Source organism: Manis pentadactyla, chromosome 4, assembly GCF_030020395.1.
Source record: "Manis pentadactyla isolate mManPen7 chromosome 4, mManPen7.hap1, whole genome shotgun sequence".
In the NCBI taxonomy this organism is placed as follows: Eukaryota; Metazoa; Chordata; class Mammalia; order Pholidota; family Manidae; genus Manis; species Manis pentadactyla.
Genome location: NC_080022.1, coordinates 160,533,180 through 160,552,058, shown reverse-complemented (window position 1 = coordinate 160,552,058; position 18,879 = coordinate 160,533,180). Strand labels below are relative to the sequence as shown.

Genomic DNA, 18,879 nt, shown 5'->3' with positions numbered 1-18,879 from the left:
TTGCCATTTCCAAGTAGTATCTACCTTGGAAGCTTGCAGCAAGATACATGAAAGAAGAAAAGAAGACAGAAGAGAACATTATCATGAAGCATACGTTTGCAAAAGAGAAATAATACAGCCTTTCTGTGCAAGTGTCCCAGCCTGGCTGGGGAAAAGGGTTGATGCAGTCTGGAACTGGCCTGCGCTGTTTCTCCGCTTGCCCAGAGGAACCAGCAAGGGCTCTCTCTTCCCCTTCCTTCTCTTTGTAGGCACAGGGAGTGAGGAGGTGTGTTGGTTTTCTGAGCTGTGTGACAAACTACCATAAATCTAGCAGCTTAAAACAACACCCATTTATTATCTGGCAGTTCTGTAGGTCAGAAACTGGGTAAACTTGATGAGATCTCTGCATAGGGTCTCAACACCAAAGGTAAAGTTTTTTTGACTGACTGACATCTTGTCTGGAAAGGATTAAGGAAGAATCTGCTTCCACGAGCATCCAAGTTGTTGGTAGTATTCAGTTTCAAGTGGTTGTAGAACTGATGACCCCTTTTCCTTGCTGGCTGTCAGCCACCACTAAACACCCTCGGCCTCATCTTGCGTCTTCTTACCTCACTGTCTCCCGTCCAGCCACACTGGCTTTCTTGCCCTTCCTGTAATAGGATAGGCAGCCCTGGTGCTTCTCTTCTCTCTGCTTGAAAACACTGTTCTCCCAGATTTCCTATTTCTTCCTCATATTATTTGAGTCTCTATAATGGAATAAATTATCACCCCCAAAAAGATGTATCCATGGTCTAATCCCCCAAATCTGAGAATGTCATCTTAGATGGAAAGAGATGTGTTTTGTTAAGTTTTTTGAAAAGAGTTATCCTGAATTATCTGGGTGGGCCCTAAGTATGTCACAAGTATCTTTATAACAGAGAGGCAGACGGAAATTAAATGCGTACAGAAGTGGAGGGAACGTGACCACTGGAGCAGAGATTGGCAGAGACCACCACGTGTCCGTGAAGGGTGTGGCCACCAGAAGCTGGAAGGAACAATTCTTCCCCAAAACCTTAAGCAGAAAGATGGTATTGTCAAAACTCTGATTTTGGTCTTCCAGCTTCCAGAACCATGAGAAAATTAATTTCTGTTGTTTTAAGTTTGTGGTCATTTTTTACAGCAGTCACAGGAAACTAATACAGTCTCAGCTCAAATTCCACATACTCGTATGTCCTCCAAACACCCCATACAACATAGCCTCCTCAACACACGCGAGCACACACACACACACACACACACACAGGTACATGCCACATTTTATCCCCATTACATCAGCCAGCTTTATTGTTCTTTATAGCATTTATCACCTTCTCGCATGTCACAGACTTTCCAGTTTACTTATCATCTGTCTCCTATTCTATAAGGTAAGCTCCACGAGGGTGGGTACTTCGTTTTGTTAATTGATGTGTCCCCAGAGCCTAGAAAAGTGAAAGTTCTCTAAATATTTATAATAAATGAAAGAAGAACCTCACCTTTAATTCTTCAAAGAATCAACAGAAGCTTTGAAATTAGAATTTATATTTTAACACCTCGTGGCAAATCCTCAACTTCATCCCCATCTCTGCAATCAGAAAAGTAGCTATTAATATATCTTTCTGCTACTGTCCAGAGCAAATCTCTAGAGGGCAGAAGGTAGGTGTATGTATATGTGTTGGGTGATGGATGGGGTGAAGGACAGGGCGTCTCTTTAGTTACACTTACATTGAACAGTGCCAAGCTCACGTGCCCCTGAGGTTAAGAGGAAAGAGAGACACTGCTTTCCAGCCTGTCCACACCTGCCAAGATGTTCTTTGCCATTTTGCAATTTGCCCAGCAGGTTTGGAAAAGGAGTGGTAATGGATGGACAGTCTTACCTTGTCACAGCTCAGAAGTGACATGCTATTTTTCTGTGCACCAATTTTCTACCCCAGGAGCCTTTATGAGCAGTGGATTCAGTGGGGAGAGAGTGGTTTCTATTTAACTGCTGGTGCTTGTTAGTCGAACAGGACGCCACTGAGCCTTTCTTTCACTTAAAGAGCATGGTAAGGGAGGGAGGGATCATATCACAAGTTACTAACATGCTTAATTTTCTGGTTTTATTCCTTCACCAGTGTTTCTTTCTTTTAGCACATTTTAAAATCTCAAGTGAACCAGTGATTTTTAGATTGGGAAGAGTTGGTCCCTTTTGGGATTCCAGGCCTCCTGTCCTTCCCTTCTTACTGATCCACAATTCTGTCTCATTGTTCCTCCACAGGGCTTCTGCTGGTGTTCAGCAAGTGTTGCTAGGTGCCTACCAGTTTTGTGTCACCTAGTGTTATACTCTGGGTATGCAGAGTTTGATTCAACCCAGTCTCCATTTGCCAGAGGGCTCTTGGTCTCCTGGAAAAGCCAGAAATTTAGACAAATCAGTACAACAATTTAATAGATACATAGGAGGCCACATTGAAACTCAGCCTTAAGGAATGAGTAGAAATTCATGAAACAAAATGAAAGGAGAAGGAGGGTCCTGGCAGAGGGTCAACAAGGTCAAGGAAAGTCTTCACTTCCTTTGAGAAACTGCATGGCTGAAGTTACTGGGATGGGAAGGGGTGAGGGTTCTACTTCAGAGACAACACAAAGCCAAGCCATGAGCAATCCCGCCTTAAGAGGTCTGGACTCTGGCACGTGGGTGATGTCGCAGGGCATTACATGGGAGGTGGCTTGGTCATTTCATCTTTCTGGGGCAGGGGGTGTATGGAAGATAGACAAGGAAGACCAGAACCAAAGAGGGAGACTGGCGTGGTGGCTATAGCAATATTTCAGGAAGAAAGACAAAACTCTAACAAAGAAAGTGGTGATAAACACAGAGAAGTTGGGAGAGGTACAAGGGACATTTAAAAAGTTGTAACAGGACTTGGAGACCAAGCAGATACAGAAAATGAGATTATGGAAGGAGTGCCCAGCGAGTCCTAGGACTCTGAGGTTAGGTGTCTGTGCCACTCCACTTTTCCAGTGATCATTTTAGTTGATGAAATGAAATAGGAGAAATCTCTCAGAGCCAGCCAACCAGCACCACCTACAGAAATGCACTGTTTGGAGACTGTTTCCTCTGAGGTTGTGGACAGGCAGTTGTCCCACATGAGCAAACTGCAGCCTAGAGAGCTACTTTAGGCAGTAATCAAAGTGATTTTGACATACATCAAGTGAACCACGTGGTAACTATTTTACAGCATGTTACAACAGGGATAACGATAGCTCTTGACGTTTTATTTCTAAAGCTAATGCCAAAACTTTTGCCATCAGCCAGTGAGAAGGAGAGCCTAGAAGGTGGTAGAATAACTGACTGAGTAGTCTTAGAGATCTCTTTCCCTCAGCCAGCTCAGCTTCTCAGCTGGAGGCTTAACCTTAGTCTCATTCCCTGTCTATCCAAGTTCTCAAAACTAAGAGTTCGGCCAGCATGTCAGCTGAGGCTCCAAGTCCAGCTGTGTTTAGATCCTGCCTAGGGGCTTCCTGTAAAGAACACAGAACTCTTGACAGAGGGATCTGTACCATTGTCTTCTCAGGAAAATTCCTTCCTCCCCACTCCTCTTCTACTGTTTAGGAAAAGAATCAGTGTCACTAATGAATTCTTACATACTTTTCTCCTAGAGCCGACATGTGGCCCAGAATTTGCCTCCTCACCAACTGACACTTTTACCAGTTAGATAGTCATTTCTCTCAAGATCATTGTTATTGGGATTCCTAGGATTAGGGACCTCTCAATAATTCAGGGTTAGGGACCTCTCAACAATTCACAATTTAATGAGGTATTTCTTAACTGGTGCTTTATGATGGTGGTACTCAAAGTGTAGTCCGTGGGTGAGAGTCAGTCCTCAAGAGTAAGTGTTTAGAAACTTTTATAGCAACTTGCCATGGCCACGACCTTCTATGTTGAGTGGTTATTTCCCATGGAGTAAGAATAAACCAGTTTAGATAGAGTCAAATTTGTGTGGTGAATTACATATCTATATCTCATGGACTGAGGGACCAGGTATTGGAAGGTAGAAGATTGGGATACAAAAATACAACCAGTTGTTTATCAGACTTACTTTGAAAAGCACTGATTGATCAGCCACTTGCATCAGAATACCTGGAGTGCCAGTTAAAAATGCACATTCTGGGCCATAGCCTGAGACCTAATGAGTCAGACTCTCTGCTGATGGGGCTGAAAAATCTGCATTTTCAACAAGCAGACCTAATGGTTCCTTTATACTAAAGTTTGAGAAGCACCACAAACATTCAGCAGTTCGTTGATTAGAATATAGTTCTGCAAGGTTCTGTTGCCATGTCAGCTATTTACATTCCTATGTAGACCAACTTGTATTCATCACCAAGGAGTGATGTCATCTCCAGCACTTGAAAAATGCATCAAACTGCATATTCTAGTGAAGTCACGTTATAGTTATGTACAAAAAGAAACGCTCGTTGAAGAGCATTTGTACATATTAACTAACACATAATAATGTGTGCATCCCCCCACCCCACCAAATCTGGAGATCTTATTTCTTCCAACATCAGTTCTCTGGAACTTAAACTAAAAAGAAAACTACTGAAAAGGTGTGAGAAGTCAAATATTTGAGGCCACTTAATAAAGGATCAAACAAGAATTAAATAGTCAATTATACATGAGCACATCACTAGACTATAGAGTAGGACTTAATATTTAAGATACCATTCATTATAAATATAAAAGCTAATTATATTCACTACTTTCTGCTGGTATACAACAAATTTTAGAGCAGTGTGGGGAGCGAGCAATGAATAGATGGGTAAATTGTTTATATTTTTGAATTTGTAAATTTTATTCATCTAGGAAGTTCATGCATATGGGGCATCTTATTCCCTGATGGAGTCATCAGTGGTGGCTCTTAAATGTGGAAAAGCATTAGAATCTCCTGGGGAGCTTCTGGAAAATAAAGATGTCAGAGCTCATCCCAGCCATCTTCAGGTACCTGGGAAGTAAGGTTCCAAGAATCTGTCTTTACAAGTTTCTGCAAATGATCTGGGTGTGCAAGCAGAATTTGGCAATTGCTGACTTAATGGCACTATTGCTATCATATTATAACCTGAGCGTGGAAGTCCTAAGGAAAGAACTGAATCTAGGTGGAAGGACATCAAAGCTCTGGGAAACGTGTGTCTGATAATTAACTATTACATAAATAGATAACTCTAAATATGTAAATGAGCACCTGCTATTGGGTAATAATAGGGCTACTACATTGCTGATCCTGAAGACTGTGCATCTGGACATTTGTAAAATGAGTAAAAATGCCAATTTCAATAGCCTTTGAAAGTCAATCAACACTGAAGTGAGAGTGAGACAATTCAGGCAATGGGGGACACGAAAGAGAATCTTGCTTTTTGCGGTGCTGCATGGCTTCGCATGGAGTTGTCCGCCCGAAATTCTGCAGGCTTCATCCCTGGCAGAGCAGGGAGGAGCGTAGCTGAGCAGAATCAAAGGTCTAGGACCTGGTCAGTGGCACTTTCTAGTTATTCGGTCTGGAAAGCACTGAACCGAAGGCTGTGCAGGGAAATGGAACAGAGCAGCCTCCCCGGAGATCATCTGCAGACAGAAGACTGCAGAGCAGCTCGCAGCTAGCAGGAGGGAGTTCCTTCCGCAGCTTGTCCTCAGCAGCAGTAGCCCAGGGGATTGCTAAGAGATGGGCAGCAGGGCTCTGCACAGCGAGTTGCAGGGGATGGTCCTTCCATGAGATGAAAGTGATTTATTGTCCTGAATTGCCCAGCAGATGTAGAGTATGCTGGAAGGAGAATTCAATTTAATTCAAGCAGCATAATCAACTGTCTGCTATGTTCCAGACCCTCTATCCCAGGCTGATGATATGGAAATGAAATAAACACTTCCTGCTCCCATGGAGTTCACAGTCTACAGGGAGAGGCGGATGTGTAAACAGCTGCCTAAAATAAAACAAGAGCTAGAGGAGGGGTATGAACAAACTTGTGGGGCATACCCAGGAAACAGCAGCTCATTCTGCTGGGTCTACAGGGAAATTTACAGAGAGAAAGTGATATTTGAACTGGGTCTTCAAAGATAAGTGGGAATTTACTAAGTACACAAAGAGGACAGGGAAATAGGGGTAGAAAGTAGAGATATTCTTGGCCGAGGAAATGCTGTTCATGGCATGCTTGGCAATTGTAAATATTCTTTGATGTGGCTCCAACATAAAAAAGAGCTGTGCACTGAACAGGCCATTGAGATCCTCAGATGGGGGCCCTGCTGGTTCTGGGGATGCCCCTTTGTCTGCCTTATGGCTCATTAATGGAATATAAGGGCGAGAGTTGACAGGGCCTGTAGAAATCATACGACCTGATGTTTAAACTTTACTGTAACCCATAGTAAGATATGGATTTTATATACACATATGCAGGAAACATTTCTCAAAAATATACTTGCCTTTATGAAGCCTAAGACATTACAATAGCTTCTTTTCTATTCTATTTCCTTTTTTTAATGGACTTTATTTTTTAGAACAACTTTATGTTCACAGCAATATTGAGAAGAAGGTAAAGAGATTTCTCATATGCCCTCTGCCCCGACTCATGCACAGCCCCCAATTACCAACATTCCTTGGCCAGAGTGGTACATATGTTACAACGGATGAATCTGCACTGATACATCATTATCACCCAAAGTCCATAATTTACATTACAGTTCACTCTTGCTTTGTGACAACATTCTGTGGGTTTGGATAAATATATATTGACATGTGTCCACTATTTTAGTACCATACAAGTAGTCTCATTTCCCCAAAATCTTCCGGCCCCAGCTATTCATCCCTCCCTCCCCACAACTCACAGCAACCACTGATCTTTTTACTGTCTGCATAGTTTTTCCTTTTCCAAAAGTTATATTACTGGAATCATATAGTATATAGTTTTTCATATTAGCTTCTTTTACTTACTAATATGCATTTAAGTTTCCTCCTTGTCTTTTCATGGCTTGGTAGCTCATTTCTTTTTAGTGTTGAATAATATTCCACTATCCGGATGTAGCGCAGTTTATCCACTCACTTACTTGGTTGCTTCCATATTTTGGCAATTATAATTAAAGCTGCTATAAACATCAGTGTGCAGAATTTTGTGTGGGCCTAAATTTTCAACCCATTTGAGTAAATACCAATAAGCACAATTGCTGGATCATATGGTAAGAGTATTTTTAGTTCTTTGTGTTTTTTTTTAAGGAACTGCTAAATTGTCTTCCCAAGTGGCTGTACCGTTTTGCTTTCCCTCCAGCAATGAATGGCGCTCCCATTGCTCCACAGTCTCTCCAGCGCTTCGTGTTGTCAGTGTTCTGGATTTTGGCCATTCTAATAGGTGTTCTCTCATTGTTTTATTTTTTGCTTCCATGATGGCATATGATACAGAAAATTATGGATTGATTTAATTGCTGGGTAATGATAATACTAAATTAATCCATGGGTTAATTTTCTTTCTGCAGCTTGGATATGTTATTTGAATTATAAATCTCAATTTCTGATTCCAGAACTATTAGTTATAATTTAATAATGTTTGGGTTTTGGCAAGTGTTTCCCTTTTCTATACTTCAGTTTCCTCATCTTCCTACTTAGGATTAATAATATTTGTTTTTTCCTCAAAAGTCTCATTTGAAGGCTGTCCAATTCTGCCAACTCCTCTCTTTCTCTATTTTGGTGAGAAGGAAATAGAAAATTCAAGGGAGAGCACTTGAGAATGTACAAAATGAAATATAAATGTTGGTCATGCCTTAGTATAATGATGGTTATTATTCAGGGCCTACTGGGTGACTGAGGCAGTGAGCTTTTTTCCCAGGAATCCACTGGAGAGAGATGAAGCTGAGAGATTTTTACAGTTGAAATACCACCTCACTCCTGGGCTGTCCCCAAGAGCATCATGTGAAACTTTGATTTTGCTTGTGCCTCAGGCCCTGCTCCAAAGCAAATAACCAAAATAAAATCCAGGGGTAGAGTTCTCCTTTTCTTCAATGTCAGGGATCAAGTACTTCATTTCTGGATTGAATTTGGGAGGCATTGGTTTCCTCCCACCTCAGAAGCCTCGGCAAGTCACAGCTGAGCCGCTGAAAAGACCCTGGAACCCGGGTGCTGGCTGAGCTGGGGACACGGAACAGTGGGGCTGGACTTGTGTCATGGACCCTGACCTGAGTTACCTGAAGTCCTCGTGAGGATGCAGGGTGCCCAAGCTTAGGGGATCAGTGGAGACCGGGAATGCTGTCCCCCGGCTTGGTGGCTTCAGGTCTTGTCAGAATGGCTCTATCCATATTCCCAAACACTTCATTGATTTAGTAAATGCTATAAGCCACTGCAAATAGTAGATGGTTATAATCCCCAGCAACCCTATAATAATAGTGTTATTATGACTCTATCTAATTTTACAAGTGAGGAAACTCAGTCACGGAGAGGTTAAATAACTTGCCATCCCAGCTGGTAGAGGGCAGAACTGGCAGTTGAACCCAAACTCTAGAGTCTTGGCAAATGAACAATGCCTAACAGCTCTAATTATTTTGGAGTTAATGAGACTCTCCAAAGGACTAGGGAAAATTTCATGTATCTATGAGGAAGTATGGGGAACAAAAGAAAAATGAAATATTATCTTCCTCTTTAAGTTGAACCTGTTTCTCAATGTCTTTCTGAATTACCTTGACAAGCAGCTCTAAGACAAATAGGAATAATTTTGTAGGCCACCTTCTTCCCTTAGGAGGGGTTCAGTAGTTCTTGGTTAAGGTCCCATTTTCTCCTGGGATCTGTGAACAGGATCCTTAATGATTAACATTTAGTTAATGATTAATACAGTGGTTAATATACAGGCTTTAGATCCAGATGATTTGGGTAGAAGTCCAAGCTCTGCCTAGCTGTGTGGCCCTGGGCAACCAACTTGGCATCTCTGAGTCTCAAATTCCTGATTAATAGAATGGGAGTAATCGTTGCATCTAACACTGTGCTAGTCAGGATGGATGCTGGAGCCAGGAGCTTATGTGGAGTAATAAGCACCACTTATCAGTAGCTCAACACAACAAACGTTTGTTTTTCATTCAAGCTCATGGTCAGTGTCAACCAGCAGCCAGGATTTGCTCACTGTGGTCACAAAGAGGCACACGCAGGTGGGGGCTCCATCCAGACCAGGCTTCCTCCACCAGCGCTGTGGCCATCTGGGGCAGGATAATTCCATGTTTTGGGGGGCTGACCTGTTCTTTGCAGCATATTTAGCAGCGTCCCTAATTAGATGCCAGGAGCAACCCCATCCCCCATTGTAACCACCAAAACGATTTGCAGACATTTCCAGATGTCCCCTGAAGGGCAAAATTACCCCAGCAGAGAATCACTAATCTAGACACACACTTCCATAATGAGACTGCAGAAAAGGGTGGGGGAAGGTTAAACTAGAACACTTACAATTAAATGCTTGCATATGAAAATGACATACTCACTCTCCCTTATGTTTGACTAAAGCTACTCATGTAGCCATATCCAAATTTAAGGAGCTCAGAAGTACAATCTTATAACAGCCTTGTCTCTAGGAAGGGAGAGACCTGGAATGTCTCTGGAGTCCTAATAAACAACCATCTAGGGTTATTGACAGGATTAAATGAAATAACGCATATAAAGTGCTTAACATAATGGCTGGCTGGTAAGAAGCGTTCACTACTTGGAGGCTATTAGTATTAGAATACAAATGCAGGACTGGCTATCCTGGGGAGAATGAAGTTACGGGTTAAACTGGCTCTAATGAAGAGTTATGAGTTAAAATGGCTCTACCAGTAGCCCCTTTATAGGAACACAGAATTTCCACCTCACTTGTTTTAAATTCCCTTTCTCTAAAAGCCAGTAAAGGTTGGTTAATTTATGGTGCTTTTGCAAGGAGTGCTCTTATTAACAATATTGTTGGCCAAGTGAAATTTCCTGTTATTAAAAAAAAAAAAAAGCCTGTCTAACCCCTGCCTCGCAGGGAGATGGATTAAGCTAGTCTGCTTCTTAGTCTCATGTTCTACCTTCTCAAGCCTTCTTCCCTAAACATACCATACCATCTTTCCTACCCCAGGATCTTTGCACATGCTATTCCTCTGTCTAAAGTGCTCCCCTGCCATTCATCCAGTTAATTCTTACTAATATCTTCACTTTCCAGGGAGGCTTTCCCTCCTCTGCCCCCATTCTAATAAATGCTCATTGCCCTGAGCAATAAATGCTCTTTCCTTCATCACACATCACAATTTGTGATTATGTATTTACTTGCAGGATTGGTTGATGAATTAGCTGGACCCTGGTCTACTGGGTTGCAAATTCAGTCATGACCCTCTCTCTCTTTTACTAACCTTATAACCTCAGGACCTAGTGCCTGGTATATTATAGACACTCAATAAATATATGTTGAATGAATGAATGAATGAACAAATGAATGAATGAATGCCTAGACTAAAATTTGGGTCCGCTGATGCTTACTTTGAACTCTCCTTCAAACCATGCTGTAAACAACAAAGTATACATTCCCTAGCAAAGGAAAGGGGAGGGAACCCCAGCCTAGAAGGCTAGCTTCCTCACCGCCTGCTGGGACACTCACAGCAGAAGGTATGCCACCTGCACACAGCCCTTACCCTGGCCTGCTGTGGCAGCAGCCGTATTTGCAGGACAAGCACAGAGCTTCCAGTTCCTGGATGGGAACCATGGTGAAGAGTCTAAACAGAACTAGGAAGCCTTGAGCTGGAGCTGAGGAGAAAGGCCTGGAGGCCTTGGGACACTGACTGGCCGTCCCTGAGCTGCTAGTGGTAAGTGTGCCCTTCTTCCTCAGGATTTGGAGTTAGCTCTTGGTCTCATTGTCTGGGCCCACTCCCCCTGCCCCTGGCAGTCTGGTTGCTGGCCTTTCAGACTTGAATGGGAATCCATTTTCTCCCTTCCTTTGTCTTGGAAGGAATCCAAATGTCTGCATTCCTGGCTTGTTGCCCAGTCCCACCACACCGTCTCTGCCTCCGAGGGGTTTCTCCTGGTTAACTGGACCCTGGTCCACAAGGAATATGAGGAGCTGCTCCCGCAAGTCTGTGCCAGGCCTGTACCCATCAGACCTGTGTAGACACCTTAGCTCTGGCTCACAGCCTCTCCTGTGTACCTGTGAGTCTCTCTCTCTCTCTGAGAAATAGGATCGTATTCCTTTTTGCTGAGGCCACCAATGACATACCCAAAAGTGATTCAGGTAGATATTTAAACCCCAAACTTCTCATCATTGGCAAAAAAGATTTGTTGAAAAGCTGGATTCTTAGGAACGAACCCCTTGACATAAATGTACACAGTAGGGAAAATGCAACAGATAAGTAAACAAAAATAGATCAAGAGGAAAGCAAGGGACCAGTCACCTCTACCAAGTGAAGGGAGACCTTCTGGCTCCACTCTGGGCATGGTGATAAGAGCCTGTTAGGCTGAAAAGGTGGCAAAGCCTCGGCGGCCTAATTCATTGAGCTTATCCCATGAAATCTGGAGAGCTCTTGCAATCATTATGAACCAAACAACTGCTGCTCTGGCAGCACAGCCCGCTGAATCAAGGATAAAAAATGGTAATCAGAGGGGACTCTGCAGTCTGAATCAAGGGTATGGCGTGTGGGCTATATATATTTTGACTTTAGTGCACAGCAAAACCCTCAAGTGGCTAACTACTGATGAAACTGTCTTTGCCTCATAGATTAAATGTGTTCATGCAGGGTTTTACTGACAAAAAATGGTTATAGTGTTATATAAATTATACAGACATCTAGAGCAATTGCTATTACAGTGCTGGCTGGTGTCTTTTATTGCAGCGAGAAATAATTTTTACCAGTTTGGGAAGAGTTACATGTTGTATGATTCCAGAGCTTGCTCGTGAACTAATGAACAGAACAAGCTCATTCCTGAGAGCCGACTTCCTAGAAGACGGCCTCCCTGCACAACAGTGAAGACAGAAGTTCAGCTTCCCTGCTACTTTAATCTGACTTGCTGTCTATATGAGGAGCTAGTCTTGTTTCTATGAAAATCAATTTTCTATAGCCCCTAGTCCTTTCTTTTTTCTCTTGTTTTTTTTAAATTACCAATGTGATACATTATTATAAAATAGCCAGTAAGAAAGAATGAATACAGAGGAAAAGTGAAATTCTCTTTTTTAACTCATAATCCCCCAAGCCAAATCCATTCCTTTCCCTTTCCAGAAATAACTACCATTAACTTGTGTATATCCTGCAGATAACATTTTTTCTAAAAATGTACAGGAGTACTCACAGATACAGATTATATATAAAAACAAATGCACATAATGGAGTTGGATTACTTTAAACTCATAAGTAAAATCACACTACACATTTTGATTTGCAGCTGTCTTTTCGCACTTAAGGATATGTTGTGAAGCTCTTTCTTTGCCAGTATGTAAACCTAATTCTTTTAAACTATTGCATAGTGTTCCATTCTATGATTACCATAGTTTATTTCATTTTTTCAGTATTGCTGGAGTTTATATTGTCCCCATTTCTTCACTGTTACAAACATGTAGCAGATATACACACATATGCACAAATGTTTATATAACATGTGTTTAAATATAACATATTACATGTATAATATATATATTAATATATAATGTGTATATGTAATGTTACATATATTACACATATTGACACCATATTAATATAAATATATACTATATTATATATATTACACAATATGTTACATATATGGTAACATATATTGATGTATTACATAATATTATATATAATATATATATGCATTTCTGTGGTATTTTTTGTAGGATACAGTAGTATGAGTTCCCCAAAGAGGAATTATCTGAGCTAAACTGTTTGTGCAGTTTAAACATCAATACTGTCAACCACACTGTCACCTAGGCCTCAGAAAGTGCCACACCAGTTCACACTGAGTGATGGGGTCTTTTCATCACACTGTCACCACTACTGGGTATTGTCCTTCATTTCATTTTGCCAACTTTGTAGGTAGAAAATTATATGCCAAGGCTGATTTGAGTTGCATTCTCCAGTTGGAGGTAAGATGTCCCTAACCTTATCTTCAGGCATTTTGCATGATGAATCTTCAGTCTAAACCAGGTACATAAATAAAAACTGTGCCAAACCTTCAAAACAAAAGAAAATGAGGCAGTTTAAGCTCAGAACTACATACACAGTGAAAAGGAGCCCCAGGTTGACTTCTTTAGAGAGGTGGAGCTAATTATGTTTAAAGATACATGATAAAAACATGGAAAGGGCTCTCTTTAGCTTGGCATGTACTGTGTAGAAGTCAAGCTGGTGGAGCCAGGCTGCCCAAGCTTCATGGGCATGTGCAGATGGTACTGTGGGGCCTTAGACACGTTGCCCAATATCTGTGTATCCCAACATTCTCATCTGTAAAATGGGAATTCTAACATTATCTTCCTCATAGAACTATTGTAATGAGATAGTGCATATCTAATCCTTGGCACAGTGCCTAGAAGATAAATGTTGGGCTCTATCAATGTTAGCCAAAATAATAGTAATGACAATAGTTATTAATGTTATAGGTTAAAGAGACATAGTCACATACCCTCAAGGAAAGACAGTCTCTGCATAGTGACTAAGTAGAACTTGAGCACATCAGATGGATGTATGCCTGGGAGAGAGGTGGATGGGAAACTCATTGACCCTTTGTAGAGCAGGATCCAGTTAACCAGAGAGGAATGATGACTTATTCCTACTTGCAGACTAATTGTCCATCAGAACAGGATGGGACCTTAGAGGCTATGGAGTACAAAAATCTCATTGTTTGGATGAGAAATAGACTCAGAGAGAAGTGACCTACCCAACAGAATTGAACCTGGGACCTGCATCTCAAACAGGAAGTCCATGTTTCCTCCCAATTCATATTTTTCTGCATCATTATCTACCTTTTAATTGAACAAGGAAAAATATAATAAGGAGTGGGTCTGTGGAAACAGCTCTTTATTTCTTGTTTCTGATTTTGGATGATGACTTTAAAAAATGACCAAACTAAGAATTCCTGCACATTAATAATGAAGTGATACCTCAAAGGAAAAAATGGGCAAAAGTGAAGACCAGATAATTTATAGAAAAGGAGCTACAAGTGGCCAGCATGCTCAGCTTGGCTAGTATTGGGGAAATGCACTGTGAAACAGTATTCACTCATTCATTCAGGCAAAAATTTTTTGAATGTCTATTATAGCCCAGGAGTGATTCATTTCTCATCTACAAGACTGGCAAAAATTTAAAAACATGATCATATCAGGTATTAGTAAGAGTGTATGGAAATTGGTGCTCTCTTACATTGTGTGAGGGGTGGGAGCATTAATACATATATTTGGAAAGCAAATTGAATAGCTCTTGGCAAAATAATCCCCCCTCCCCAGATGTCCTTGTCCTAATCCCCAGAACCTGTGAATGTTAGGTTATGTGCAAGGAGCAATTAAGGTTGCAGATGGAGGAGTGTGTGTGCCCATGGGATGCCGTTAAGTCAACTATTTTAAATCAGGGAGATTATCCCGGATTATCCAGGGGGAGCCATTGTAATCTCAAGGGTCCTTGAAAGTTGAAGAGGGAAGCAGAAGAATCAGAGTGAGAGAAATGATGACATAAGAGCAGAGTGATGTGAGAAGGACCCAACTTGGCATTGCTAGCTTTGGAAACGGCAGAAGGCCGCCGCAAGCCAAGGAGTGTGGACAGTCTCAGAGGCTGAAATAGGCAAGGAAACAGATTTGCCTGTAGAGCCCACAGAAAGGAATGCAACACCTTGATTTTACCCCTGTGAGACTCACGTCAGACTGGTAACTTACAAAACTCAAATAAGTTGCATTTATACATAAGACTCTGTAACAACACATTTCTTTATGTCCCTTAGTATTCGTACTATTGCTGCTGATACTATTGCTACTGATGATGACAGCTAGCATTTGTTGAGAACTCACAATGTGCCAGACATTGTCCAAGTGTTTTACATGTATTAATGTACATTTAACCCCCCCAGCAACCCTCTGGCATGGGGAGCCCAGCTGATAAATAATGGTAGCTTGTACTGGAACAACAGTAGAAATGGTAAGAAGTGAAAAGATTGCATCATTTATTCATTTGTTTATTGGTTGACTTTCATTACTTTTATTATTTTTTTAGTTTACTTATATTATTTGTTAGTCCACTCTTTACTAGCACCAAGTAGTATACTGAGTTTACTGCTATAAGCAAAAGAGATTTCATCTCTGTCCTCAAGGAATTTATAATCTATTGAGTTGAGATATTTAAGAAATTAAAATCAAGATACTTTATTGATTAACTTGATACGGGAATTGATGCTGGTAACGGTTTCAAGCCTTAGCAAATGGAAGATAGTTGTGCATTTCCTAACATAAAGAACATGGAGGTTTGAAGAGGTGGAAGAGGTGATGTAAGAAAGAAAAAAATGAGTTCAGTTTTGAGCATGTTGATCCACAGGGATCTGTAAGGTGTGTAGAGTAAACATTTGGGATATGTGGATCTGGAGTTCAGAACCGAGGTCTGAACTAGGGATATAAATTTGGAAGTCACACAGGTCATAATTGAAATCATGGGGGAATTGCCTAGGGGAAGAGTGAAAAAAGTGATCTGAGAATACCTTCTAGGAGTGGATCTTGAGGAAATTTGACATTACAGGCAAGATAAAGAGAGAAGAGTACCAAAAGTTTGTAAAGTTCACAAAGCCAAAGGGAAATGCATTTCTAGGAAGGCAGCTGTCAACATTTCTGAACGCCCCTTGGAGGTCAAGGAGGGTGAACGTGCTTTGGATTGAGAGTCTTGGTAGCCATTGTGACCTGGAAAGCTCGGTAGTGCAGTGGTGTGGGGGAATACCCAGGTTGTTAAAAAGTGATGGAATGGAGGCAGAATGGTTATAAATCTTTTAAGCTTGGTAGACAATAATCTAGAATAGGGCAGTAACAAGCAGGAAGGGACATGTTTAATGTATTTTGTTTTGTCTTTGATAGAAAAAGCTAAAGCATATTTAAGTGCCATTAGCATGAATTCATTAAAACACAAGAGTAATGACTTGTACTCTAAGTTGAACCATACTTTAATCATTTTTGCCTGCACAGTTTGTGCATAGATTTGAGCAAATGTTGAAAGTTTTGCTAAGCATGAGGTAACAGGAAAGCATGAACTACATCCTGGACCTGACACTTACATAGGTTGAGTTACTTAATTGCTTTAAGCTTCATATTCCTCATCTTACTTGTCAGGATTGTTGTAATGATGAGAAATAACACACGAAAAGTCATTATCATCACCCCCAGCACTTAGTCAGCTCACAGTAAATAGTAGCACTTATCATTTCACTCCACACAACTGTGCAATTTGTATTAGTCACATCCTTCTTACTTAGGTTTTCACTGCTGGCAGGGATGTTGTGTCCATTAATATAAGCTTCAAATAGCTACCCAGGTTTCCTGTCCCTAAGCGAAATTCTCAAATGATGCTGTGTTCCTCCATCATCAACATGTATTCATCCTTTCAACACAGGTTTGCCATCTCTATCACATTGCTCAGCTACATTTTAATCTCCTAATGTTGTCATCATTGTTATTATCATTCCATGAAAGGGAGTTCACCAGCGTTAACCTGCCAGTCACAGCCCTGGGCTTACGCTGCTTGAGTTAATCTATTTCTACATGTCACTCCATTCTGCTTGTCCATAAACTGGCTTTTCCAATCCTCTCATCACTTTTTGGTCTTGACTCACAGCATTTTCTTCCTGCTATTGACCCTGATTCCTTTTAGAATGCTTCTAATGGCCTTCGGCAATCTTGGGATATGTCATTCCTAATTGAATCCAACCCTTAGGACCCTCCTACTTCAGGAAATACTCCCACCTGGTTATCCCAGTCCTGTCAGGTGGCACTTGGACTGGCAATTTTTAGAAAAAGGAGAAGAAAATAAAGCTAATTGATGAGATGAGTATTTTACCCTTCTAGAGAACTTTCTAGAATGTACTCCTGTTTCACAATTCCAACTGTTTTCTTGACACCTCTAAAGAGGATTACACCATCACATCGTCTTCAGGAGGTCTGCATATCAATTTCGCATTACTATGCTCCCTTTCTTAAAGGGCCTGTCCCTCTCAGAGTGCTAACTTACTCTTCAAGCCCCCTACATGCAAATTATAGTATTTTCTTTATTCCTGCAACCCTTACCCCATCCCACTGCCTCTACTATCATCCATCCACATTTATTTCAATTTCTTAATGCTTTTTGAACTTGTCTTTCTTTCCCATTCCCCCGACATGGTAACCTATATCCCTGCTGCTCTAGTTCCTTTGTTATGGCACTTGGTGCTTCTTCCTCTTAGAACTGCCCTCTGACCATACCCCCATCCAGCTAAAAATCTCTGTGACTCCACATTACTCACAAAATAGTGTCCAGACCCCAACCCCTGCCCCACCCCTTCACCTTTTCAATTTCTCCCTACTTCCTTTAATATCTTATTCCAGACAGTTCCACCGTGTTCGGGGATGCTCTTGCTTTCTCCCCCTTGCTCATGTAGTCTCACCCACCTATAACCATTTTCCTCTGCTCCTCCTCAAGACTCCCAAGTGGAATATCCTCCAGAGAATCAGCACCTTAGCTGGTAATGATCTCTACTGTATGGTTTTGTCTATGATAAGCCTCTTAAAGGCGACATTATCTATGGTTATATTGCTAGAAGTAAAGTATCCATCCTAAGGATGAGAGGAGGTCTGCTCCATTCTGCGTGGTTCAGTCTCTACCAGCAATGTCTCATCAAAGAGGGTGGCCAAACGGAGCACATTCAGAGGGAGAGTGCCAAAAATAAACAAGGACTATTCAAGGTTAGTAAATTGGACGGTTAGGTGCAAATACTTATAGAAAGATACTTAGGTTTACTCCATTTGCCCCAGAAAGTAAAGGGACCATTCACAGGGATGATATGTGAGCACAAGCAAGAACTAATAAGAAGAGATACTGGCTAGCACTGAGCCCTAGAGGACTTCCTTGCAGTACTAGGCATTAAGCCTTTGTTTTTTGGACCATAAGAGGGTTAAGGAGGGTCATTGGAAAGACGCTGGGATATAGGGGCTTGGAGGAGTTAAGCTGGGCAGTGGTTATCTGTCACTGGTACAGAAGTGCTTTAACAACTGATACAGCCTACTGGACCTGCCTGCTGAAGTTCAGTCATGACCATTTAGCAGACTTGCTGCAAATTGGCATAGAAGTAATCTACCACTAGAGAACACGCCATACACTATTGGCTCTCTGGAACTTGGCCAGCTTTCAGAAACAGTACTAACATAAGGGAATTACAGGGAGGTAGATTTTCAGTAAAATATAATCTAAATATGATTATAAGCCATCTCTTGAGATAATGGGAGTCCTGTCTTCGGAGGTGTGTAAAGACAGAAAGTATTTTTGGCATCAAAGACCTCCATGGTTCCTTCCAACCTTGAACATCAGTCAGAATTCTTCATTCTGTAGATGAGAAAACTAAAACTCAGAGTGAAAATGTGAATGAGACCCGCTTTGTTATTGGCATTTTGCTTCCATATCATTGTTTTTCTGTGTATATTTGTTGTTGCCCCAAGTTAGCTTGCTTTTTCTAACCCCTCCAGTGACTGGAAGCATACTGTGCACACAACGGGCTTAATACACACCAGTGTGTGAGTGGGTACATTGCTCATCCATATCCGTATCTCAAACTCAGGATCCCAGAGAGGAAACTTCATTTGTCCTTCACTCATTTCTCCTGCTGCCGTCTGCTGGAACCTCACCACAGCTGCTTCCTTCCATAACCAAATGCTAATGGAGGTGCTGAGGAGGCCCTCCGGCCATCAGAAAGAAGAGAAAGAAAATCAAATAGTCTAATGAAC

General features: G+C 41.4%; 1 protein-coding gene across 2 annotated transcripts in view; it reads left to right on the top strand.

Moving 5' to 3' along the window:
* Nucleotides 1-18,879, top strand: part of ANKFN1 (ankyrin repeat and fibronectin type III domain containing 1) — a 359,764-nt gene that overhangs the window by 27,088 nt on the left and 313,797 nt on the right. The window contains exon 1 of one of the 2 annotated variants that reach the window (XM_036879836.2): nt 10,659-10,786. The exons of the other annotated variant lie outside the window; for it this stretch is intronic. The gene's annotated coding sequence lies outside the window, so the exon portion shown is untranslated. Of the gene's footprint in view, nt 1-10,658; nt 10,787-18,879 lie in introns of those variants that run through there. 2 annotated transcript variants of the gene reach the window in all.